This window comes from Crocuta crocuta, unplaced genomic scaffold (assembly GCF_008692635.1).
Source record: "Crocuta crocuta isolate KB4526 unplaced genomic scaffold, BGI_CrCroc_1.0 scaffold274, whole genome shotgun sequence".
Taxonomy (NCBI): domain Eukaryota; kingdom Metazoa; phylum Chordata; class Mammalia; order Carnivora; family Hyaenidae; genus Crocuta; species Crocuta crocuta.
In genome coordinates this window covers 482467-501963 of record NW_027530222.1, presented here as the reverse complement: position 1 = coordinate 501963, position 19497 = coordinate 482467, and the positions used below count along the sequence as shown (strand labels likewise).

The 19497-nt window shown below is 32.1% G+C and overlaps 1 long non-coding RNA gene across 2 annotated transcripts in view; it reads right to left on the bottom strand.

Moving 5' to 3' along the window:
* Positions 1-405: 405 nt before the first annotated feature.
* LOC144232683 (uncharacterized) overlaps positions 406-19497 on the bottom strand; it is a 477063-nt gene continuing 457971 nt past the window's right edge. For both annotated transcript variants that reach the window (XR_013335487.1, XR_013335489.1), the window contains one exon: positions 406-819. This is a non-coding gene — a long non-coding RNA (uncharacterized LOC144232683). The remainder of the gene's footprint in view (positions 820-19497) is intronic.

Sequence of the window (19497 nt, the reverse complement as noted above, 5' to 3'; positions counted from 1 at the left end):
GGGTTCGAGCCCCGCGTCGGGCTCTGTGCTGACTGCCAGCTCAGAGACTGGAGTCTGTTTCAGTCTGTGACTCCCTCTCTCTCTGACCCTCCCCTGCTCACGCTGTCTCTCTCTCTCCTAGAAATAAATAAAGCATTTAAAAAAATATAGAGAGAACAAACTGAGGGTTGATGGCGCTAGGGGTGGGAAGAGAGGGGAAAATGGGTGATGGGCATTGAGGAGGGCACTTGTTGGGATGAGCACTGGGTGTTGTATGTAAGCAATGAATCTCAGGAATCTACTCCCCAAACCAAGAGCACACTGTATACACTGTTAGCTAACTTGACAACAAATTATATTTAAAACATAAAAATAAATTTAAAAAATACATTTCTACAAAAAAAGTAAGGAATAGTGGCGGGAATGTAGTTAGTAGCATTAGGATTATTAATAGTATTATTATTGTTAGTAGTAGTTGTAGTAATAGTTTGTTAATCAATAAAAGTCCTCTTCAGTATTAATATTATTATGATTATCATGATTAAAAAACAAAAGGAGCCCACTCTGCCCAGGGGTAACCTTTGTGTAGCTGCTATGTCTGAATTTGGTAAGATATATGTATGGAAACAATACTGTTTCCAATCCCTATGCTAAAGTAGATTAAGATATCAATCTGGGGCACCAGTTAGTTAAGCCTCTTACTTTGGCTCAGGTCATGAACTCATGGTTTGTGAGTTCGAGCCCCATGTTGGGCTCTTTGTCGACAGCTCAGAGCCTAGAGACTGCTTCGAATTCTGTGTCTTCCTTTCTCTCTTCCCTGCCCCCGCTCAGACTCTCTCTCTGAAAAATAAATGTTAAAAATTATTTTAAAAAAGAAATCAATCAACATTTGTACACAATCCACTCCCTCTTCATTCAGTCCTAGTACTTATCCTTACTTGAGAGCTCATGAGAAAAACCGAACTATCATGTTACTATACACGGAGAATTATTTTTTTCTGAAACAAAAACAACAGCATAAACCAAACTAGCATGATCACCATTATTTCTTTGAGTCATCAGCAGAGTATGTCCTTCCAATTCTATAGTTTCCATACATGTGTCCACGATATTTCTATTTACTTTGTTTGTTATTAGCTCTGTTACCTCTGACCCTCTTTCTTTTCTCCACCCCTTTTAGTAATGAGAAGATAATTTCTCAAGAATTTCTTCTCTAAGAGCTATATTTCAGTCTGCCTACTCTGATAAGTTACCTTATGGTGTCTGATAAGTTATGACCTCTGATAGGCTACTTTAATGAGAATTTAAGATAAATAGCTTGGCCTCATAACTTATTTTTTATTTGACCAATCCTTAAGAAAATATTTTAATGTTATTATTTTAGATATCAATGGAAAATATCTCTGTAAGATTACTTCTCTTCTAGCTTCATTTTGAAAATTAGAATTTCAAAAACCTGTGGAAATGTAATATATATCTCTGTGTGTAAATAGAAGAGAATAGAATAGAATATTGAACAAATAACCCTTAAAAACATTTTTCTCTTTTTCTCTGCCCTTTAAAGCCTGGTTTACTCATTAAATATATTTTCTAGTAACAACACAGGTGTCAGGAATGGATATGGATGATGGGGTTTGCAATGTCTTAAATATGGAGGCTAGTAGTGAACACCCATGTATGCATGTGTGCACACTTACTCATATACACTTACTTGCACATTCCTTACCTCAACCTAATATCCATCCAGGTCAAACTCATGGTTGTATATGGTGAAAGGGATGAGAGTGCTTGTTGAATCTTTAGTGGTAGACAGAAGCACAGCATGTTAAGGCCTTCAGGAAAGCTTTTTACTCAACTCTCTTCCTTCAGGAGTTTACATTTTCTGTTTTAAATCTGGGATTGAGTTTAGTGACAAGCACACATTGAAAGGCAGTGAAAAATGCCATGGGAACTGCTTAACGGCATTCAGATGAGGGGATGGCATTTGAGTTCCCAGCATCTGGCCTGCCTCTTTTGCATTGGAAATCTTAATCAGGTGAACTTACAGGGTAGTTGGAAAAAGAGACCAGCTACATATCTGTTTTCACCAGTAAAAGATGCATTCTATTTTTGAATCAATTTTAAAGGCTAGAGACCTGAATAATTTTCATTTGATTGACATGTCTAAGGTAGTAAAATGGCTGGTTCTTTGACAATATGTAGAACTTATATTTTTCTACAATTGTTCTACTACATGGACCCATTTCATACATTATATTTTTGCTACAGTCCTCTACTCTGTGATTCAGGTCAATTTATTCTACATTAAGTGACCAGCATGTTTCAATTTATACTATTGTAGTATTTGTGTGGCATTCTATAAGAGAAAAATTAAGCAGCTGACTATGAACTGTAATCAACAGCCAAGCTTTATAATTAATACTCTGTGCTTGAAAAGGGTACACATTTGATTGTGAATTATATATAATTGAAATGAAATGCTGCAGTGATTTTTCCACCATTAAATATTTCTAGAATTCCAGTCTACCTAAGCTGCATAATGCTAAGAGCAATGCAGATGTTTTCTCTTTTATTCAGTGGTAAATATGATGTAATTCATTCAGTAGTGCAAAATTAATAAAGGTACGAGAAATGAATATAAAAGCAAATGACTGAATTGGAAAAGTAATAAGAATGTAATCACTGAATCCGTGTGATAAGTAAGGTACTCTGCAATGTTATCACTCTGAATTGTTAAAATATAAAATGATTCCTATTTGCATAATATTTTCAAATTCATGTAAAACGACTGATTTAAGTTTGAAAAATTTACAGTATAAAGAATTAACCTCACCCTCCAAGACAAGACGTTTAACGTTGAGTATAATAGAAACATAAATCTTCTGTAAGTCTTATTAAAGGAGAAATATCTGCAGTATCTGAGTTAGATTTCTTTCAACCAAAAACTCCCATTCTGAAATGCTAGCATTCTGACATGGTGACAAATTGCTGGAACAAATGCTAAATAGTTAAATAGACAGGTGATGGATGGCCTCATAAGCCTTGCAGGGCAGCCTGTGTAAGATACTAATTGGTTCTGTGGAACTGGTTTTAGTCAATAAATTCACTTGAGAGATTTTTTGTGTGTTAGACATCTTTCAGAGAATGCAGTGCTATAGGTGACAAAACACTTGCAACATATTAGGCCACCAACAACTTTATTATACCCATTGTGCATGATATCTCTTTTCTTAGATCGGGTTTTACTCAGATGCTAAATATTCATTTTTAATGCCCATTGAGGAGAATCTTTATGGGTTCTCTATTTTACTCTTTGACTTTTAAAGGCTACCTACTTTTCTCACTCCAAAGAAATTCCTTAATTTTTTCTTCTTACTGGAAGCTACGAACTTGATTTTTAAATAAAATTTAATTTTAAAAAGTATGGTTTTTAGATATTCTTCTAAGGGGTTAGAATAAAAAGAATAGTTTTTCTTACAGTGTATGTGAAACATGAGCAGATCTAATATTTTTAAGGATTAACAAATTCTTTCTATCTTCATTTTAAAATAATAAAATCATTTAATAGTACCAAATTCATTTTCAAATTTCCAGATTCTTGTTTAATGGAAGGAAAGATGAAAGGAAGGAAGACGGAAGAATGGAAGAATGGAAGGGAGTAGAGAGGGGAAAGGATTAAGTTCCAGTTGACCGTGTCCTCACGAAGTTACTAGGAAGGAACCAAATCTATACTTTCTTAGATTGAGAGATGAACACTAACAAATTAATCTGTTCATTCTTTGCAACTGCGCCAGATGTTTTTGTACAAAAACAGAGAAGGTTGGTTATCAATCCTCATAGGCTATTGGAAAAGAAAACATATTGTGTTTCCAGGTTCAAAATAACCCAGACAATCCCTCTTTCAAGACTGAGCTAGGTCTATGAAGTGAAATGATTCCTCTGCCCACAATATCCCATCTATACACAAACTAAAAATGAGACACTTCATATATAACAAGCAAACAGGCTCTGCAAATGGATTGCATCAGTCTAAACTTAGCTCTGGAATTCACTGTGTGACACTGAGCAAGTTACTTTATCTCTTTTGTCTCAGTTACTGTATTTCTTTGTGTCTTATCTGTAAAGTTGGGATAATACGAGTACCAAATTCATAAGTTTGTAATTGATGTATATGTAAATCACTTGCACCCCCATCCAGAACATAAGTGCTCAATAAATGTCAGCTTTTAGTATTATTATTATTGTTATTATGATTATTATCATTATGTACATTTTTAATTTATGTAATGAGGCTAGCTTTGTAGACCTTATATGAAATAAAGGTTTTAACTGGTTTTTAGGCTTATTATTATAATCATTATAAAAGAAATATGAATAGGGAACAGAATTTATATTAACATATACATAAAGTTAATTTCATACCTATGAAATACTTTCTTTCTGTTTTAAGGATATTTCTCTTAGCATAGCCTTTCTCGGCATTCATGAGATCCCACCAAATCTATAGCAGTTAAATTAAAGTTTATCAAATTAGCTTAGAAATTTCTGTTAGCATGTTGAATTATCTGATAACACTCATTCTCCTAACCTGAATTCACCTGATTGCTCTTCTGATGTTATCAACTTTATAAGAAATCATAGCTTTCCCTGCTTTTCATAAACAGCATCATTGTAACCACAGCCATAATGCAAATAAAAGATAATTTGCTCAGTGAAATAGCCAACCTGAAACAAACGAGACAATAAAAAAGTATTGTACAAGTTAAAAATACATTTAGCTGTCTGTCACATCGATATCAGTAAGAATCAATCTTGACTTACCATGTCTTAAATAAAAAGGAATCAATATTTTTCATATATAAAGAGATAAGGAAGTCTGTAACTTGTGACATTAGTTAATAGCTAACATTCATAATTATGAGCAGTGATGGATGTTAACTAGACTTACTGCAATGATTGTCTCACATTATATACACATACGGAATCATGTACACAGGAAGATAATATAATGTTATGTGTCGATTAGATCTTAAAAAATGAGAAAAAAGATGCTCAGTGATATTAGTCACAGAATCTCAATGCTCCTCTTTTCCTTTCTATCATGGTGGCATGAAGGTTGCAGCAGCTTTAGCCTTCATGTGAGTATTTAAAATAAGAAGACAGATGTGAATGGCACCAGCTACATCTATTTACATTTTAGGAAATGCCAAACCCTTCTCAAAAGTTTTCAGTACATTTTGCTTGCATTTCATTGATCAAGATCTGTGTCACGTGGCCATACTTCCCCACAACAGAGGTGGGGAAAAATGAGTATGCAGCATTTCCAGTCTAGAGTGGAGGTGGCAAGAAAGAAGAGTGGATCATTAGCTGGGTAGCCAATTAACAATATTGCAATGATATTCATTTTTATGGAATTAAAAATATTGATAATATTTGAAAAAGTTTTTTTCCCTTTTGTCAAATTCATTTTTTTGACAAAATGGTGAAAAATGTTTGTCATTCTTGGTCTTTAGTGTATATCAAAAGGTAAATTATATTTTAGTATACTAAAGATATTTTCAAATTGATAGATAAAAATGAGAGTATTTTCTTTTCCTTATTATTCTTATTACAACAAAACTAAGATTTTTAATGCTTCACAAGCTTTCTTTTTTTTAATTCAATATAATAAATGTATATTATGCCATGAGAAAGTGTTCTTAATTTTTTCAGTTAGGTTATTTCTAAGATGGTATTTGGCCAAACTTAAGGCTAGTTAACTGTTCCAAACGTCATATATGTAAACTTTTTATTTATTTATGTGTTTTGTATTCAGTTTGTTGGGTTTTTGTGTTTGTTTTTGTTTGTTTGTTTGTTTAGTTTCAGGTGTAGAATTTAGAGATTCATCACTTACATACAACACCCAGTGCATTTAACCCCCTCCCCCCACCTACCTCCCCTCCAACTACCTTCAGTTTGTTCTCTGTATCGAGTCTCTTTTTTGATTTGCCTCTCTTTTTACTCCTATGTTCATCTACTTTGTTTCTCAAATTCCATACATGAGTGAAATCATATGGTATTTGTCTTTCTCTGACTGACTTATTTCGCTTAGCATAATACACTCTAGCTCCATCCTTGCAACTGCAAATAGTAAGATTTCATTTTTTTATGGCTAAATAACATTCTATTGTGTACACAAACACACACACACACACACACACACACACACACACACACCACTTCTTCTTTAGTCATTCATCAGTCGATGGACATTTGGGCTCTTTCCATAATTTGGCTATTGTTGATAGTGCTGTTATAAACATTAGGGTGCATGTACCTCTTTGAATCTGTATTTTTGTTTCCTTTGGATAAATACCTAATAGTGCAATTGCTTGGTCATAGGGTAGTTCTATTCTTAATGTTTTTTGAAGAACCTGCCTACTGTTTCCAAAGTGGCCACACCAGTTTGCATTCCTACTATAGTGCAAGAGCTCCACATCCTTCACCACCACCTGTTGTTTCCTGTGTTGTTAATTTTAGCCATTCTTATAGGTGTGAGATAGTATCTTACTGTGGTTTTGATCCGTATTTCTCTGATACGGATGATGTGAGCATTGTTTCATGTGTCTGTTAACCATTTGAATGTCTTCTGCCCATTTTCTAACTTAAACTACATTATTTGTTTTTTAGGGTGTTGAGTTTGATAAATTCTTTAAATATTTTAGATACTAACCCTTTATCAGATACATCATTTGCAAATATCTTCTCCCAATCTGTAAGCTGTTCTTTAGATTTGTTGATTGCTTCCTTTGCTGGGCAGAAACTTTTTATATTCATGAAGCCCCAATAGTTTATTTTTGCTTTTTTTCCCCCTTGCCTCAAAAGACATATCTAGTAAGAAGTTGCTGCAGCCAGTCCCAAAGAAGTACTGCCTATGTTTTCCTGTAGGATTTTGATGGTTTCTTGTCTTAAGCTAGAATTAAATTGTCCAATAGAAAATATCAGAAAAGGGGCACCTGGGTGGTTTAGTCAGTTAAGCGTCCGACTTTCGCTTAGATCATGATCTCGCAGTTCGTGGGTTCGAGCCCCGCGTCAGGCTCTGTGCTGACTGACAACTCAGAGCCTAGAGCCTGTTTGAGTCTGTCACTCCCTCTGTCTCTGACCCTCCCCTGCTCACGCTGTCTCTCTCTCTCTCCTAGAAATAAATAAAACATTAAAAAAAATTAAAAAAAAGAAAATATCAGAAAAATCATTACTCATACCAAAGTTAATCAATATTTTCACTAATTTATATGTAATAGATTAAATCAAGAAATTGCACATATAACTTCCTAGAATGAATACACTGACATATTGAATGATCTTATTTTGATGTATAAAACTGTGAATTAATTTCTTCACTATTCACAAATTTCATACGAGTGCCATGTTTCTTTATTCTTAGAAAATGTTCACAACTTTTCCATCAAAAATATATCTAACTATATAAAATTATAGGGTTGTATTTAGAGAAGCAAAAGTCAAAAAGGGATAATATCAGAACTCAGGCAGTAATTTCTCTGACATCAGCTGTAGCAACATTTTTCTAGATATATCCCCTAATGCAAGAATATAAATAAACTATTGGGGCTACAACAAACAAAAAAAGGTCTTGCACAGCAAAAGCTATCTTTAATGAAACAAAAAGTCAGAAGGCAGAAGGTGTTTTCAAATGACATATCTGAGAAGGGTTAATATCCGAAATATAAAAAGAACTCACATAATCAACACCAAAAAACACCTCCCAAAAGCAAAGAGTCTGACTAAAAATGGGCAGAAGACATACAGATGGCCAACAGACATATGAAAAGATGCTCAACATTGTTAGTCATCGGGCAAATGCAAATTAAAACCACCATAAGGTATCACTTTAAACCTGTCAGAATGGCTAAAATCAAAAAGACATGAAATAACTGTGGTGGTGAAGATGTGGAGAAAAAGGAAATTTTGTGCACTATTGGTGGAAATATAAATTGGTATAGCCACAATGGAAAACAGTAATGGAGGGTCCTCAAAACTTAAAACTAGAAATATCATATGATCTAGTAATCCCATTACTGGGTATTTACCCAACGAAAATAAAAACATTAATTCAAAAAAATAAACACAGATGTATGTTTTTGGCGTTATTGATAATAGTCAAGATATGGAAGCAACTCAAGTGTCCACTGACAGGTAAAGGGATAAAAAATATATGTATACACACACACAGACACACACACTGAAATATCATGCAGACATAAAAAAGGATAAGGTCTTGCCATTTGTGACAACATGAATGGACTTAGAAGGCATAATCAAAAAGGTATGATACTAAGTAGAATAAATTAGACTGAGAAAAACAAATACCATATGGTTTCACTCATGTGTGGAATCTAAAAAACAAAAATGAATAAACAAATAAAAAACAGAATCCTACCTATAAATAGAGATAACAAACTGATGTTTGGCAGAGGGAAAAGGAGTAGAGGGAATAGGAAAAATGGGTGAAAGGGAGTGGGAGATACAGGCTTCCAGTTATGGAATGAATAAGTCAAAAGAATAAAAGGCATAGGATACGGAGTATAGTCAATGATACTGTAAAAGCATTGTCTGGTCATGGTAGTTACCCTTGTGGTGGGCATAGCATAACATATAGAGAAGTAGAATCTCTACGTTGTGCACCTGAAACTAATGTAACATTAGTGTGTCAACTGTACTCAAAATAAATTAAAACATATAATATCCCAAATAAGACTAATCTTTCAAATTAGAAACACTTTCTCAGTAAATGAAATTGAAATGTGTAAACATTCAAAAACCAAATCTGAATCACCCATTTCTGACACAATCAATAATAAAATAATTTAAATTTAATTATGGATAGTACCAGCCATATTAATGTTAATGGCAATTTTGCTCTATTCTCCCAGAAACTAGTATTGTATATTTTGAATACTCATTTCACTTTACACATGTATTTATTCAACAAGAAAAAGAAGTAAAGTTGTATTTATGCCAAGTTAAAAATATTTTAAGGGCGGTTGTAGTTCATTCAGTAGCTGAAAAAGGAGAAATTATAATTTTATTTTTATAAACTGAATATATTACAATCTTTTTCTGAAACTTGGCTTTATTCCCCCTCCATATAGAATATATAATGTGGGGTGCCTGGATGGCTCAATTGGTTAAGTGCCTGACTCGATTTTAGCTCAGGTCATGATCTCATGGTGTGTGAATTCAAGCTCAGTGCGGAGCCTACTTGGGATAATATCCCCCTCTCTCTCTCTACCCCTCCCCTTTTCTCTCTCTCTCAAAATTAAATAATAAATAAACATCTTTAGAAAAAGGAACGTACAATGTATAAAATAGGTGAAGGGGATTAATAGGTGCAAGTTATAAAATAAATGAGTTATAGGGATTATAGGGATTAAAAGCACCGGATAAAGTACATAAAAAACTAAAATTATGTATACAATCAAATAAACATTAGCCATATAATATAAAATAACCTGTAAAAATAATAAAATGACATGTCAAATTCTAAACATATTCTTATTTAGTGAATATTATGAAAAATGGCTAGTCACTGTCAAACAATCTAAATATTATATTGACATGGAAACATCATGTGCTATTTAGCTATCTATCAATTTATAAGAGAGTTGAAATATACTATTTCATTGAATATGCTATTGAAGTAAACTATCATCTTTGTGTTGTTTTTAAGAAAACTAAAGTCATTTTGGCTCTTTATTATAATCAGAAATATAAATGGAGAAAGCCTATACAGAGATACTGTAAATTTTTGTCCAAGAATGGAATCTTATATCTACATGGAAGTTAGTAGATAGTGGTTTACATTACAATGTTTTTCATTAAAATTTAAAAATTAGTATGAACAATATAATGATTTTATAAAGATTATTTTAAACTTATGAACATGCAATGCTTCACTGGGGACATCTAAAAAACATAGAAAAATAGATCACATGACAGAATACAAAAAACGAGGTCAACAAAATTTAAAACTGATAAAAATTAAGCACTAAAGAATTTCATTCCAGTAGGGGCTAGAGATTATATTCTTAACACATTAAATTCAAATATAATACAAACATCCTCAACTTCGTATCTTATGGGCTTTATATAAGTGAGGTTTATATTCTTAACTCTGCAATTGTAACACTGTCTAAAATTAGGTATTTTTAAAGAGTTTCATTAAAGTATAATTGACATATACACATTTTTACTAATGTAAAGTGTACACCTTGATGTTTTTATGCATCTACAATCCATGAAACTATCACCAAAATCAAGAAAGTGACATGTGCAACATAATTCTTATAATTACTTTCTTTGTCACCTAAAATCAGTTTGAGTTTCTAGAGTGTTATATGAATAGAATCATAAAATATGTACTTTTTCCCCCTCACTTCTTTCTCTCAGTATAATTATGAAATTTATCTTGTTACAAGTATCAATAGTTCATTCTGGTTTATTGCAAGTAATATTCCATTGTATGGATATACAGTGAAATCTCATTCTCATCATTCATGATATAGAACATTTTTTATATTCTATAAAGTCCAAGCAAAGACTGAATTAGCAAATACTGAGTCATTGCCCATGGGGACAATATAGGGTTAAGTCCCTGTCAGCATCTGGTCACATTTTCAGCAACCAATCAATATATAATCCTGTTTTATGTGAGTTTCTGTTTAAGGGCACCTTATTTAATATATATTTTTATTCATTAACAGTGAATTTAGGACACTATTAATTCATGGTGAAAAGAAGCTTAGTTGATATACATATTTTCTCCAGGGGGCACAGCATTAGGCTGTGCTTCAGTACTATCTGGGGGCCATTTAAACAGCAAAATCACCAACAAAAACCACAAAAATGCAAAAGACATGGCACTAAACAAATAGCAGAAAGGAGACTTGATTATATTATGAGAACTGAAGCAAGATCTTGTCCAATGTCAGCTAGAAAAATAAGCTTTTTGGGTGACTCAAATGTTTTCACTGCTCTGTGCTTTCACATGTGCACCAATTCTCATGAAAATGCCAACAGGATCCATTTGGGTGTTACAAATACATTTTAGTTGGTAGCGGGATTTGAACATGGCAAATTCTCAGATATAGAATCCTAAATAATAAGGACTGACTCTACCATATTTGCTTATCCATCCATCCATTAGTGGATATTTGTGTTATTTAATAGATTGTATCTATTATAAATAGTGCTATCAAGAATACTCACGAACTATTATTGGTATGGATATATGCTTTCTTTCCTCATAGGTAAATGGCCAACAGTGGAATAGTCAAGTGGTATATCACATGTAGGCTTAACTTTTAAGAAACTGTCAAACTGTTTTCCAAAGTGGTTGTAGGATTTTACATTCTCATCAATAGAGTATAAAAGTGTCAGTTGCCCTAGAGCTTTGCCAACATTCGGTACAATCAGTGTTTTTAATTTTATCCAATCCTGTAGGTGTCAGGATGCATTTCAATGATATTTAATTTGCATTTTCTGAACAGCTAATGATGTGAGCATCTTTTCATTTGCCTTTTGCTATCCTTAATCTTCTTTTTTGAAGTGTGTTTTCAAATTCTCTGCCCTTTTAAAGACTTTTAAATTGTTTTCTTACTGAGATTTGGGACTTTATATATTCTGAACACAAGAAATATGCTTAGTAAGTATTTTCTTTCAAATGTGTCTTTTCATTTACTTTCTAAAAGCATAAGTTTTTATTTTTAGAAAGTCTATTTCATCAATGTTTTTCTATAATGAATTAATCTTTCAGTTCTGTATCTAAGGAATCTTAGCACAAATCGAGGTAAAGCAACAAAAAAAAATGCTCTCTTATGTTTTATTTTAGGACTTTATAGTATAACACTTGACATTTACATCTATGATAATTCACAGTTAACTTTTGGTGTATACTGCAAGTAGCAAACTTGAGTGTTTTTGTTTTGTTTTGTTTTTGATGGGGTTTTTTTGCAGATTTTTTTTTTTGCAGATTTTCAATTTTTTCTGAAGAATTTGTTGAAAATAGTTAACTTTTTCTTTTTTTAAATAATTACTTTTTTCACACTGAACTGCTTTTACAACATTTTCAAATATAAGTTGTTCATATATATGTGGGTCTATTTCTAAATTCCCTATTCTATTTTTTTAATCTATTTGACTGCAATTTTAAATCAAAACCGTATCTTTTTGATTAGGGTTACTTACTTCTAGTCCTCTAATTTTTATTTTATTTTCAAAGTTTTTTGAGCTGTTCAATATACTTAGCACTTCCATACAAATATTCTAATGAAAGTATAGATTTCTATAAAACAATCTTGCTGGGACTTTTATTAGGATTGTGTTGAATCGATAGATGAATCTGGGGAAAATTTATGTCATAAATACTGAGTGCTCCAAATCAGAAACACGGTAAAAATCTGACCATTTGATGGATCTTCCTTACATCAGTTTTAAATGTATAAGACACACATGTTTTGTTAGATTTATCCCAAAGCAATATTATTTTTATTCTATTGAAAATACTACTTTTAAACTTCTGACTGTTCATTGCTACAGTAAAGTTGTAACAAAGCTGATATTTATATATATGATGTTATATCCTGCAACTTTGCCAAGTTCACTTATTCTAGTAGCTTTTCTTAAACACAGATAATGATGCTCCATGCAAATAAAACTTTACTATTTCATTTTAAATTTGGATGCCACTTATTTTATTTATGCCTTACCTCACTGATTAAAACTTCAGTACAATGTTGAATGGGGGGCTGAAAGCAGATATCCTTATCTCATTCCCAATCTTAGGGGAAAAGCATTCAGTCTTTTAACATTAAGTGAGATGTTAGCTTAATATTAAAAGCTAACATTGTTAGGTGCCCATTATCACATAGATGAAGTTCTCTTTTATTGTTAGTTTCCTGATATTTGTTTGTTTGTTTAAAAGGAATGGACACTGGATAAGTTCCATCTGGTCAGAATGCTTTATTCTACTTCGATATTGTTGGTTAAATTAGCTAGAAAATTTTCTAGAAGTGTTGCACTTAGGTTTGTGAAAATTATTCTTTTAGTTTTCTTACTCATAGTACTTTATGTGGTTTGATACCAGAGATGGTCTCAGAGAATAAGTTGGGAAATACTCCTCTGCTTGAATTTTCAAAAAGAGATTGCTTAGAATTGGTATTATTTCTTTTTAAATGGCTGGTAGAATTAATCAGTGAACAATATGAGCCTTGAATTTTCTTTATGGCAAGATTTTCAACTTAATTATTTAATGGATATTGGGCTATTTAGTTTTTATCTATTTCTTCTTAAGTGAGTTTTGCCAGTTAGTATCTTTTAAGCAATTTGTCCAGCTTAATTGAGTTCATAAAATACATTGTTATAAAGTTGTTCATAATATTCCCTTATTATCCTTTAATATCCATAGAACTTGTTGTGATGACATCACTATTATTCCTGATACTAAGATCTTTTGTCTTTTTTCTGATCAGTCTGAGTTATTGTCAATTTCATTAATGTCAGAGAAATAGCTCTGGTTCTATTTTTACCAGTGTTTTCCTATTTTCTGTTCAATTGATTTTTGTTCAATTTGAGTTTTATCATTTTCTTTGTATTGCTTACTTTTGGATGGATTTGCTTTTCTTTTTCTTTTTTTTTTTTTTGCGGAAGCTGAGACCATTAATTTGTGACTCTGCCTGTTTTCTAAGACAGGTACTTAGTGCTTTAGTGCTATAAATTTTCTTCTGAGTGACAGGTTATTCTCACTGTCATTCAGTACAAAATGCTTCCAGATTTCCTGTTGATTTCTTCTTTGTTCTATAGGTTATTTAGAATTGTGTTTTTTGGGTTTCCAAATACTTTGGGGAAATCTCCAGAGATCTTTTTGTCGATTTCTGATTAAGAGAACATACTTTGTATGAGTTGAATCTTTTTTACTTTATTGAAATTCAATTTATGGTCCAAGTTTTGGCCTATACTGTACTCTGGTTTTTGAGTTGAATGTGTTCTCCTGTCGTTGGGTGGAGTGTTCTGTGATTGTCAAGTAAGGCAAGTTGGCCAATAATGTTGTTCAAGTAGTCTATATCTTAAATGATTGTGCATTATCCTATCAATTATTGAGTAAGAGTTGTGAAAAGTCCAGTCTGTCTGAAGACATGTTTATTTCTTTCATTAGATCAGCTGGGTTTTTTTTTTCATGTATTTTGAAGCTTTTAGATACAACACCAAAAGTACCTTTTTCCATTAAAAGAAAAAACATGATAAAATATAGCTTACCAAATTTATGAACTTCTTGTCTCTAAAATATTCTTAAGAATGAAAGGATAGGCTAGATACTAGAAGAAAAGAATTTTAAATCACATATCTGGTAAGGGACTTATATCCATATTATATGAGAAAGTTGAAACAGGTTAATATAAAGACAACCCAATCAAGAAGTAGGCAGAAATGAACAGACATTACATCTAAGAGGACACAGAAATGACAAACAATTACATGAATAGATTTGAGAATCTCTTATAATTACTGATCGGGAAATGCAAACTAAATCTATTAGAATGGACAAAATGTAAGAGATGTGCCAAGCAAGTGATGGAGCCATTGGAGCTCCGGTGGAGCTGCTGGTGGAAATGAAAACTGCAATTCTGGAACAGCTTGACAGTCAGAGAAACAAAAATACCATATGGTTTCACTAAAAAGAAGAAATAGACTCTTAACTATAGAGGAAAATCTGATGGTTACCAGAGCATAGGTGGGGTGGAGGAGGATGGGTTAAATAGGTGATGGGGATTAAGGAGTGTACACTTGTCATGATAAGCACAGGGTGATGTATGGAAGTGTTGATTCATTATATTGTACACCTGAAACTAATAATGTATGTTAACTAATTGGAATTTAAATATAAACTTAAAAAAGAATTAATGATAAAGTTACCAAATGATCAAGCTAATCTACTGCTAGTTACTTACTAAATAGAAATGAATGCATATGTCCATACAGAGACTTATATGTGAGTATTCATAGCATATTTACTTAGAGTAGCCAAACATGCAAAAGCAATTCAAATGTCCATTAATAGCTGAATAAACAAGTATGACATATCTATATAATGGAATATTACCTAGCAACAAAACAATGAACTATTAAAAAATAGCATGAATACATCTCAGGATAATTACGCTGAAAGAAAGAAGAAATAAAAAGTATATCTTTTAATGATTATATGTATTTGAATTCTAGAAAAGACAAGTTAATCTGTACTAACAGAAAACAGGTAAGTTGTTGCCTGGGGCTAGGAAGGAAGAGCTTGAGAGAGGGTTTACCAAGGAATGTGAGGACAATTTTAGGGGTAATGGATATGTTTACTATATTGGTTTCAATGATGTCTATGCATATTCAAATGTACCTAAATTTTAAATTATGAGTTTACTGTATGTCAATTATATAATAATAAAAACATCAAAAGCATATTAAACCAAAAAGGAATATAGAACTTAAATGTTCATAAACATCAGCAACTCAAAGAATAAGCTTTTAAGCTTTTAAATATATGTAAAACCATAGTGAGACTATCACAGATGTATTATAGACATGAAGAGTCAGATGCAGTAAACTCAACCTTCAGTTTAGTGAATTAATTACAAATATACATTTTCATTATTAGTCATTCAATTATTATTTCAGTTTTATTTCACCAAGTAGTTTAATATTAGTGATATATTTTTCTTAATTATTTCTGCTTCCTCATTTTATGCAGTGATAATATTTTCCTTGTTGTCTGCTATATAAATAAATTTCATTCAACCAGCATTTCACGTACATGGAGAATGATAAAGGCAATAATATTTTGGCTCCCTCTTTCTATGTATTTGTTCCTCAGTGTCTCATTCTCCTCCCACCCCCCCTTCCAGGTCTCCCCATACACCACAAGCTAAACAAATGTAGAGATTTCTGCTCAGATTTGTCACATCTGATGATATGCTTATATTTTTTGTTATCATTACTGGGTGTGGTTACTGATGCTTAATGACCAAAAGCAATACTTGATGTGCAGTTATATTCTTGGCTTGGCTGAGTAGACGAAGTTCTATCAGTGACAAGAACATAATTACTCATGTTTGTACTCTTTTGGTTAGTATAGGATCTGACGCATAGTAGGTGTTTTTAAATATTCATTAAATGAATGAAAAGAATGTTAGCATTCAGTTCAGGAGAGATTATGACAGAACTGAGATTTTCACATTGTTACTATCATAAACTAGTACAAGTGCTATTGTGGAATAAGGTAAAGAAGCATGGTGAATGTACTCATTCCCACCTGCCTTTTAATTGCTGTTTAAGGAGTTTTGCAGGAAGAAAAAACTCTTACTTATTGGGCACCTTCACTGATAATACTGCAAGAGATTGTACATACACCGTTACAGATCTTTGAGCTGGCTCTATAACGTAGACAGTATTTATACCTTATCCTCCAGGAAAATGAATCCTGGAAGAGGTAGAATGAGTGAACCAAATATAGATATTCTGAATATGTGTGTTCTTTCTAATTATTTTTTAAAATTTAAGTACAAAATGATAAAGGAAATATCATGCACATTTACTAAATGACCACATAATCTAGAACCTGAGATATTTTTCAGTGCCACATCCTTTGGGAAAAACTATTTTTTTTAATATAATTACATCCTGTTTGCAGCCCAACATTTGTGGGAGCAAAATATTGCCCTGTCTAAAGTTTATTTTTTTTTCTTTCCTGGTCCACTCTTTCCTATCAAGTATTTGTTCCCACTTCTTAGACCTTAAGTTCCGTACCTCAAAGGAAAATACTATGGGTATTGTCTCATGCCCTCTGGGAAACATCCTGATGCAAATACAACACTACCAAGTATTCTAAAGCAGAATTGCACTTGCATTCGTAACTCTCTGACTGTGGCATCTTGCTAAAAACCTATTTATCTTGGCCACCTCATCTCTCATAGGTCCTCCAATTTGACATTGCAGCCACACGGGAAAGCATTTTCTCCTGGCTATTAACTGATATGTTAATATATTTAAATATTAAATCACTTTAATAGATAGGATTGTTGAATCATTGTATTTTATACCTGAAACTAGTATAATGCTATATATTATACTTGAATTAAAAAGGAAATTATAAATAAAAAAATAAAGAACTCATCTTAAATGAGCATCGTATTCTTAAGTAATCACACTAGACTCAAAAATAAGAACATTGTATCTTTCTTTAAATCCATGCAGAGAATATATAGTTTTATAAAAATACATTTTTCAATTGAACAGTTTTATGCACAATTGAAGATGTATAGGAATGAAATTTCAGATGGTGAATTGCATTAATGTGACGCAGGATTGCAAATAATAAACATCAATAAGAGCCATCTATTTTCATCAAAAGTAGCTTGAATTCAAAATCTGCTATAATAGAATTATTATTCACTTAAATATCCATATAATTTGATTCAAAATCAAAGTAAAAGCACACTACTGACTTATGTGTATGAGCTTTATATAAATAGGAACTTTATCCTGCAGTTTAGCAGCTAAAAACATATAGTAAATTGAATTGATTTGCACTTGAGTTTTCAGATACGCTTCTCTTGTTTCATGTGACGATCAAATAGGGGACATATTATAGGAGTTAAGAGCTAAGCTGTTAAAGACGACGAGCTGGATTTCTAGCTGGCTGAGAACCCATGGTAATGCCACGAACTTTCTTGCATTTTATAGACTGTGTGGCTCTACAGTGTAGGCCAGTGTAGGGTCTCTCAGGAATTGATCTATAATAAATATTTTATTTTACTAATACTAAGAATTGTGGCAATACACCAAACTGAACAAACCACTGTTATGTGATTTCCAATACAATGCTTTATATTTATGTGCCATAAAAGCAACGGTAAACGTATCTAGAATATTGACCTATAAAGTTTAACTACTGAATCAGATATAGCGGAGAGACAGAAGATGTATAAATAAGTAAAATAATTTTATAGAAACATTTGCTTTAGTTTTTGTTATTTTTATAAAGTGTATGTTCTGAAGATAATTTTAAAATTCAAACATCTTCCCATATGCCCAAATCTCTTCATGCTCAATCTTGGCAATTAATGAAGGTTTGTATTACAGTGAGATATAGTGTGTCATTTCCAATTAGTTTTTATAAAATCAGAAGACCAAGTTCCAATAATGCTATTGTTTTTAAGAGTCATAATATAAGCTTATAAAGCTTTCTTTTCCTTTAGAAATTCACAATAGTTTGATTCTATTACTCTCTTACTTAATAATTGAGGTCGATTAGTGGAAAACCAAACCCAAATAAGTTAAGGAATCCTGAAAATTGTGATGTTATCATAAAAATGTAATCAATAAAATTACGCTGCATTCAATGGCTAGTCTACATCCATAAGAGACAATGTTTGTTTGTTTGTTTTTTAAGATTTTATTTTTAAGCAATCTCTACATGCAACACGGGATTTGATCTTACAACCCTGAAACCAAGGCTCACATGCTCTCCCCTCTAAGCCAGTCATGTTCCACAGTGAGTTTTTCTTGAGGTTAAGTTTATGTTGAACATTAACCAAACTCTCCAATTAGTGTTAGAGTTTACAAGAGATAAAAATGAAAATTATCTGGAATTTGCCATTTTTTCCTTCCCACAAATTTTTGTGTCTTTTCAGCTATAGTTGCTATTAATTTAAAAAAATCTTAGTATGCTTACATGCATGTTAATGATTTTTAAAGAAATTAAAAATGAATATAAGATTCTAAAAATGATAGTTTTGAAATTGGGAAAAAAGCAGATACTGCTACTACATTCATAGGAATTTATTTTTTCTTCCTTTTTTTCTGGTCATTGTAAATGCTGAAAGAAAAAAGTATGCTTTTGTGGGCTTTTTTCATGTTGCCTATTTTTAGCATTGTACTTTTTATTAAAAACCAACATAAGACTATAGGTCATATACAAAAATATTCTCTGAAAGGTAAGCAATGAGAAGTTTAATATTTTTAAAGGCTATAGAAATATTTATATGTTGTTTTTTTGCTGTAAAGTGGAAAAGATATGCCAAATCCAGTAAATCGTTCATACATTCTTCATCTTTGTTTTCCAGCTAACGTTTAGGGTGTTATCAGAGAAATTACATGAAGTGGAGGAAGTAATAAAGAGATAAATGCTGATGACATGCTTTGAAAGAAAAAGGCCATCTAGAGATAATTTCTTTGTGCTTGTCCTATTGAAATCCTATCCTTAATTCCTCATCAAATTTACTAATCTCTGCCTATACCATGCTACATCAGAAATCTGAAAGCAATAAAATTAGTTGGTTTCATGGTTATTTTTCTTTAACATTTCACTCTTTAGAACTGGAGTGTCTTCTGAGAATGTTAAGCTGAGTTTCCTTGGGAACATTTCTTGAGGGATATTACACAGATCAATAAAGAGATTGCAAACACTGTGCTGCCAGT